Source organism: Hakea prostrata, chromosome 9 (assembly GCF_041222555.1).
Source record: "Hakea prostrata isolate BN-2017 chromosome 9, UWA_Hpros_2, whole genome shotgun sequence".
Taxonomy (NCBI): domain Eukaryota; kingdom Viridiplantae; phylum Streptophyta; class Magnoliopsida; order Proteales; family Proteaceae; genus Hakea; species Hakea prostrata.
Window position 1 is genome coordinate 9,943,558 of NC_142608.1, and position 9,012 is coordinate 9,952,569.

The window sequence follows — 9,012 nt, forward strand, 5'->3', positions numbered from 1 at the left end:
ACAGTTTCAATGAATAGTGGGCCTGTTCGCATTTGTTTTGGCTTTTTCAAGTGCTCAAATTGAACCTAATTAATCCTTTAATTTTCTCATAATTTCATGGCTCCTTTTTCTTGTGGCTTAATGTTAGGGTCTGTTTGGTTACATGAATCCAGAGATTTGAGATGATTCATAAATGGGAGATTTTTACCCATTTGGTTGTGTGAATCCCTAGATTCATGAAATCTAGAGATTCACCTTTTTACACTAAAAACGTGAATCTGTAGATTTATGGATACAAGGTGAAATCTCTATAAAACCGTTGAGTATTTAAACCATGACTCCATAGATATTTTTTCAGGATGAATCTATAGATTCCATTCCAAAGATTTAGGCTAACCAAACAATTAATTTTATGAACCATGACTTTAGGGCCTGTTTGGTTACATGAGCCTGGAGATTTCAAATATCTAGAGATTTCAAATCTATAGACTTCAAATCTATGGAATCATATTTATTAAATGTTGGTGTGATCTTGGATCCCACTGGCGGTTTGGTGCTCTTGAACTGTTCCCCCCTACCCCCTTTCGGGCCTTTCCCCGTTGTCGCGGATCGCGCCCGCATAAATTTGAGATCTATAGATTTGAAATCTCTAAAATTTTCAAATCTTTAGACTCGAGTAACCAAACAGGCCCTTAAGGATTTATTAGATTCAGTTATTAATTGAATTTTAATTCTGACTCTTGGATAATTAACTGCCTACGTGTCACAATACTTAATAATTACAGTAAGTTATATATGATGAGAATTTTTATGTGCAAATTTTTTTAAATATTTGGAGGTATATTTGGTCATACCAACCGAGCAACCCTATCATGGTTAAATTTTTGTTTGTTACTACACCATATCTTTTTTAGCAAGTATTAAATTATGACAACTAACATTTTTGAGATCCAACAATTGTGATATCCCTCCCTTATATAGCCATCAGATCTATAAAATGTCATATGGTACAATTTGAAAACCAGACAAGAGATATTGACATGTCAAGATATTCAAATGCAAACTTGGAGGGGTTGCCCAATTGGCAAAAAAACGTCGTCTCATAGTATAAGATTAATAATTCAAATGCTCTCATGGCTGACGGTGCAATATCTTACCTTATATTTAAATTATATTAAGACATCGTAAGGGTCTTGTCAAGGTCCCTATAAGCTAATTTCCGTGAACCTCAATTTTAAAAAAAAATAATTCACGTGCAAGTTTTTTAATGAACCTTTCTCCAGGAAAACCAACAAAATTATCAAAAAATGAGGTGAAGTTAAACCTATAATATCTTATTAATGATTGATTACATTAACAAGCAATCCACTTGGATTTATACATGATAAGGGTTCAAGTATTTTGACCTTTTGGATCCATAAGCCCATGGGATCACAAGATTCACAACCCATTTATAAACGTTTTATCATCTCTAACGCAAATTATAATATAATATATAGAGAGAGAGAGTTACAGGTGGTCAGAAATGAATATTCAAAACGCTTTCCTTGCTTTTCTTTCTTTATCATAAAAAGTTATTTTGGAAAGAATGTCTTCGCAACGTTAACAATCCTTGTCACCTTTCTTCTCTCAATGAAACGATCTTTATCTTGTTTACCCACAAACCCACCAAAAAAAAAACAAAAAAAAAAGAACGATCTTTATCTCTGTTCCTAGTCAGCGAATCATGTCCTATAGTATTATTTTTCAAAATCCAAGATAGAGAGTGACGAAGAAACAAGAAACTGGAAAGTTCTCTCACATGAATTACATATATACCCTCACAAAGTTACAATATCCACTGTTAGCAAATGGCAAGTGGGTTAATATGTATGTTATTTACTGAAATCGAAATCGTAATCCACTTATGTTATATTAAATCGTACTAATATAGTATTAATATAATATAATATAATTGTACCATTTAATAAATGTGCTATATTAGTATGTACAAAATAATATAAATAAATCATACTGCAGACATTATCATACCAAATATCTAACCATTTTGTATCAGATAAATATGATACAATAATGGCGTGACATACTTGTATCATTTAGTCTAGTACGGCATTGCAATGCAATAAATTTAATCTAATACCATAATGATATCATACCACATATCACTTTCCAATTGAGTTGTCACCCTTAGTTTCCACAAATGAAGTTTCAATGACTTTAAAAGGATATATTGATAAATGGCTTAGAATATAATAAACATAAGATCCAAATAACAAATAAATAACTCAGGAAAGAAAGTTAACCCTTTGCTTCTCTTTAAATTTCATAAATATGTTTAGTATTTCATTAGGACCAACCTACCCCAGCCTAGCCCTTCCTTATTGCAATTTATATATAGTAAAAATGCAATAATAATATGAAACTATACATAGTCTTATTGTTACATGATACGTGTCTAAGGTCAAGATTTGGGTTAAGTGTCTAACTTGGCCCAAGCTGAACAAAACCTAAAGATACGAGTCAAGGTTAGGGTCAAAATTTATGAATATGTATTGACTAATGTCGCCATGTATCATGGGACATTTTAAACCATGGTTAAAGGTTAATTATGGTTTTTTTTTCTTCTTTCTTTTACTAGTTTCATTTTTTTATTTATTTATTAAATACCTTCGTCATCACTTAAATGGCCCACCTTATACATGTGGGCCCTTGCTACCCTTGCAACGTTCAGTTGCGATCCCATAAAGGGCCTTTCATGGTTTTGGATAGAAGAGCCCATAAAAATTAAAAGCCCGAAAAAGACAGAAACAATGACCCCCACTCGGCCTGATTTTGCCGCCGAAAGTCCAACGGAGCATTCTGATTCAGTGCAGCACTACGTGTGAGTGTCAGTGTCAGTGTCATCAACCGTCACTGATACATAATTGATCGAATCTCCACCGTTGAATTCTTAATCTAAATCATCCATCGCTTGACACCTGTCCGATTAGATAGCGTTCATTTGACGGCAACTTTACTTAATTCTAAATGTTTTTTTTTTTTTTTTTTTCTTTTTACCCATTAAAAAAACCACGAGAGCTTAACTAGAGTAGACAGTATCCGTAAGAGGACCAAATGAAAATGGCTTATGTTGAGTCAAACTCTAAATGTTTCCGATTATCAAAAGTTGACATTCCCTACCAAAATTATACCCAAAAAATAATTAAAAAAAAAAAAAATTGATCATTAATGGCTACCTAATACCATTTAACAACATAAATTAAAGGCAGAGGTTGATCTTCAAATTAATGTTTGCTAAGGAAAGTGATTGATCCTTGTAATCTTGATTCTCCAATTGTTTGCTAGGGATAGGAAAGGTGATTGTGATAAAGAAAGTGATTGATATTTCAAATCTTAATTCTCCTATCATGGTCACTAGTCTTTCCACTTGTCCTCTTATGAGAGAAGCATCAAGCCAACCAACTGCTAATTGGACCCCTAAGTTAAAGGTTCCAATCATCCGAGTCAGATCGTTTTTTATTGGTCAATCAAAAACCAATCCGTTAAGGAAGTTGTCTGTTTTGATCTTTTGTTGTTTATTAGGTTTTCATTTGTCAAATTTATTATGTCATCAACATAATTAAAGAGATAAATGAAACAATATTGCATCCAACATTACAAGGTTGTCAATTTGAGTTTAGCAACTTTTCTTGCTATGAATTGTAAAGTTGGATAACCATATGGGTTTGGGTTTTCGTGATATGCATAAAAGATAATTAGATAAAAGAATCTTACATATTGTTATTGAATTTGGTTTGATATGAATTTACAATTTTTAGTTGGTTTGAATGTTATGAAGTCATATCAAACCTTGAAATATTGACCTATAAAAATAAGACAGCAATTTCATTTCTTTTGTTCATTGACTACTCAAGTCCTTGTCGTCTGACAATAATCTCCACTCCAAAATATTGGTATTGAAAATCGACACTCAAAGAATTTGACGCAAAGGATCTGAACCTTCAAAAAATATATTATTTTATGGTATTACTCCAAAATATATTATGATGGAATATCTTATATGTGGACTGAGGAGACAGAAAAAAAATTATACATCAAACCAATACGAAACGTAGAAGACAACGATTTCTAGTGATGGTTCACATAATCAAAATAAAAAAGCAACTCAATAATAAAGAATTATGAGCTTTGAAAATATTATCTGACCATGTAAAATCATTTCTCTAGTTTAATTTGTACCTAACCAGGGACCTAGTTTTCAACTTAATAAATCCTTTATTTCCTTTCCGATTCCCACCAAGAAAAAGACTTTCTCATGAATTATAAACAAAGACCTGAGAAAGTAAATTGAAGTTTTCATAAATTATAAAGAAAGAACTTAGAAAGAGAAGAAAAGAGAAGACAGAAAGTGTTAAGTCATTATGATTACGTAGTACTTCATGGAAGAAGAAAAATGATAACTTGTTCATATTGGAATTAATTTTGGTTCTACTGTAATTTAATGGAAGCTTTGAAAGTTCAATCAAGACTAGTTAGTTTTCTGCAAATTACAGTCATTGTTGACTGTGATCGAGGTAGAATTAATGAAACAAAAAGCCAACCTTGGATTCCATATCGGTATTAACAAGAGAGCTTGAGTCGGGTTACGTGGAGTGCTTATCGGTTCAAGTAAATGTCTTTGTTTAAAATTAAAAAAACAAGTGTTATCCTTAAAGAATATTAATTTTTGGGAGTGAAAGATGTATCTCAGTGAAAAACTGAAAGAAAGTCAAGAATTGAAATTATGTCACAGAGTCTAAAGCTCTATTGAGAAAGCAATTCAAAACAGGGCATCCAGAATGTCATTAACAACCATAATTGAAGCCATCATTGATTGAAGCCATCATGGATGACTAAAACCTCTGGAAAGATATACTGATTCAAAGTTGATGAAAGTAATCACTTGTAACAAAATCATTTGAATACCAACTCTGATGGCTTAGAGAAGACTCTAACTCTGAAAAGATATAATGATTCAAAGCTTATGAAAGTAATTAGTTTTAACAAAATCCCATGAGTACCAACTCTAATGGCTTTAAAAAGACTCAACATAAATGATTTTTTGCAGGCATTAAGTAGGTCTATAATTTTTGTACAGCATTCACTTTGCACTTTTTGTAAAATTACAAATGATCACTTTTATTTGATAGTCTTGTTTGGACAAATTTTGGTCTTTTGACAGATTCACAGATAAAAACCAACTAGTAGTTTGGTTACGTAGTTTGAATGGTCTCAACCAATCCATCCTCATTTTGATGTCCATGTCTATGTCTAATGTTTATTTATAGAGACAATCTTCTTTTATTGCCTCTAAGAACGGTTTCTATTGCTCTCTTTATTATAGTGGAATTTTCTTTGTCAAAGATGGTTTCTTTAAGCTTTAAGCACTTTCTATAAGACAACTATGACTAGAACTCATCCCAATCAAATGGGGTTGGATTAATATATCATTTTAAAGTACTTTTTGTCATACATATTATTTGGAAGCAACCACAACCATTAAAGAATAAGCTTTAATTTGTTTAGAAAAACAAAGAAGAAAAAAAAAAAATTAGATAGACCCTTCAAACATAGACTTAAAGTCATTCTACAAGAAATCACTTGCAAAAAAATATATTAAATCATATTGGTTCCCGAAATCTGAGACACCTTAGTCAAACCCTATCGTTGTCACCATTTATTTTGTTTTCATAATAGGTTAGAGGTCAAGGTATTGAAATAGTCTCTATATAGAAGTTGTTGAGGAATGGTTGGAGTCCGGATCAGCTATCCGCCGGGGGAGCACTCGACGGCTTTACCACCATAAATACAAGGGAACCCAAGGGTTGGGTGATGGGAGGGTTTTTTTTTTTTTATTTTTTTACCTGTGGGTCCCACAGGATTTGTGGTAGTAAAGTCGTAGGAGTGCTCCCCGACGGGGTGATGATCCGGATTAGTATGGTTGTGCAAGAAAATTGTCTTCTCCCCTCCCTTGACTCTGTTGCTTGTACGGAAACCTATGGCACTGAATTAGGAATTCGGATCATCACCCCTACGGGGAGCGACAGCTTTTCCAACACAAATATGGTGGGGCCCACCTGTAAAAAATTAAAAAATAAACAAATAAAAAAACCCTCCCATCACCCCACCCCTGGGCCCCCCTGTTTTTATGGTGGTAAAGCCGTCGGGGAGCTGATCCGGACTCCTGAATTAGTCCCTTTTCTTCATTAAATTGAAAATAGGACAGGTTTATGGGTATCAGAACCCAGATCCACTAGACCACCTATCCATCTTATGATGGGCCTTGCACGTTGAAGACCACAAGAACTTGTGATATTCTGGCTGGGGAATATCACAAGTGGGCTGTTTATGGGTGGGCTCGTGGATCGGCCCACCCGATGTTAATAGGGCTTCATCATAGCTATTGTTATATGGGTTTTTATGGATTTGTGAAGAGAGTGTAGCTCTTATAGATATTTTGGTTTCTCACTCTGCCGATGTTTGCAGCAAGGAATCAACAATCGTTGGATGCGAATAAACCTTCCTCCTTTCTTTGTTAGCCAGTCTTCGTAGATAATTTAGGGTCTAAATTTTTCTTAATGGTTTCAAGTTCAAATAAATTCATATTTCAATCAATTTGACTTGTGCCCTAGCCATCTTTCTCGGATCTGGTTCGACTTGTTCAACAAGATGCTAGTGGGACGCTACCACGCTTGTAATTTTTTTTCTTTTCTTTCCTAGTTTAATATAAAGCACCTTTTCACCAAAAAAAAAAAATTCATATGTCAATCAATTAAAAAAATTTTACTTTAACTTTTTAATATCAAAAAATGTATTTTAAACCTTTACAATTTTAGTTAAAATAAATTTCGGTGTAAAGGAAATAAGGACTCCTTTTGTCACACTCTTGATTTTGCCAAATTGGAATTAAACACAGAAAACACTTAACGGTCTGCTCCCAACTAAACTAGGATTAAGTTGTTGTATGCTTCCACTCGTTACAACAATTACAACAAACCAATAGGGGTTAAACCAACATTAATAACAAATATTTTAGGCGGAAAATGGAGACTAGAGTTATTTTATTTCTATCACTTATATCCATACATACACCACCTCAAAAGTTGGGTAGCATCACAAAAGATATGCTCGTTGTCGACCCTACACAAGTGTCATACACGCAAGAGAAATGACACAACTCTCATGGCATGATCCCTCATTACTTACTGACAAATCGTAACTTATAACTCATTTTGATATCCATTTTACTAAAGACTACTACATCTCCAAATACCCCATGCAACCTATGTGGGTTTACTGTAGGCACAAATGTTGCATACACAATCATTTCCATGATCGACACTTTTAGGCCAACTATGAACACACTTATAAGCTCCAAGGGAGGAGAATATCTAGTGCGCAACTACAACATATAATGATGACATATTCCGTTAAAGGTGTAGAGAGTTTTATATGATGTTTTGAGTTTGAGTGAAGACTTTCAGGTTTGTCTCTTTTCTATTATTCCAACGGAATCCAATTTGTTAGCAGGTACCTTGGCCATGAAGGTATTGTCCATACTGAGTAGGACAGTTTGGCCACTTTCGAATCCTTGTCTTGGAATTTTCACTGGGTAGGTGTGTATCTTGGTTGGTCTTAACAAAGTAATTATTCTTTACCCAAAAATTAAAAAAATATTTTGATTTTAAGAAATTTGGAATAAGTAAACTAAATCGTATCATAGTTTAGGGTTTTTTTAGTATCAATTTATGATATTTTTCATTTTTTGAATGTATTTGGTATCTACTCTAAATCTAGATTAGAACTATCAAATCTCGGAATTAGCAAAGAATATGGTAGTGAAAGTGACATGGAGGTTGTATCAACTGTATGCTAGTTATTTGTTTTTACTTACAGAGATAACCAAGTAAAAACTTTAAAATAGTATCTGACCATGCAAAATTCTTTTTATAGTTTTGTACCTAACTTTGACATGAAATATTCAACTTAATAAATCCTTCATTTCCTTTCCTATGCCCAAAAAGAAAATGACTTTCTAATGACTTATAACAAAGACCTGAGAAAGTAAATTGAAGTTTTCATATGTAAATTATAAAGAAAGAAGTAAGAAAGAGAAGACAGAAAGTGTTAAATCATCACGATATTAGAATTAATTTTGATTCTACTGCAATTTAAAGGAAACTTTCAAAGTTCAATCAAGAATAGTTTTCTACTGTTGACTGTGATCGACGTACATTAATGAAAGAAAAATAAGATAATTTATAGATATAATTTTCTTTTATTTTTCAAAAAACGGTCCCTATTGCTCTCTATTATGGTGATTTTTATTTTTTTGGTCAAAGATGGTTTCTTTATACTCAGAGGGGTGGTTCAGGTGGCAAAAGACCAATGCTTCCATTAATGAAAGAATGCCAAATCTAATGATAATTTATAGATATAATTTTCTTTTATTTTCACAAAAAACGGTCCCTATTGCTCTCTATTATGGTGATTTGTTTTTATTTTTGTTTTTTGTCAAAGATGGTTTCTTTATAAACTCGCCCAAATGAATTTTAAATTTATTTTTTTCCCCCAAATGAGCCTTTTTTTTTTGCTTCGGGTTCATTCACTCTCGACCTTGACGACATCCTCATGGGATGCTCGAAACTTATTTCAACCATTAGAAATATGGGGCTTGCCACTCTACCAACTATACCGTTTTAAAGTACTTTTTTGTGATACATATTATTTGGAAGCAACCAAAACCATTAAATATATATATATATAAAACGGGTTAAAAAACTCAAATCAATTTAAAGAGAACGATCCTCCTGAAGGAACTCCTCTATATACACTTTTTTTAAATAATGAAAATTAGATGCACCCTTTAGACATAGACTTAAAAGTCTTTCTATAAGAAATGACAGAAAAATATATCAAATCAAATATTTTTATTTTTTTTTTTATCATAAGAAAATATAAATTACTAAAAGTAGTTTGAACTGATACAACTTG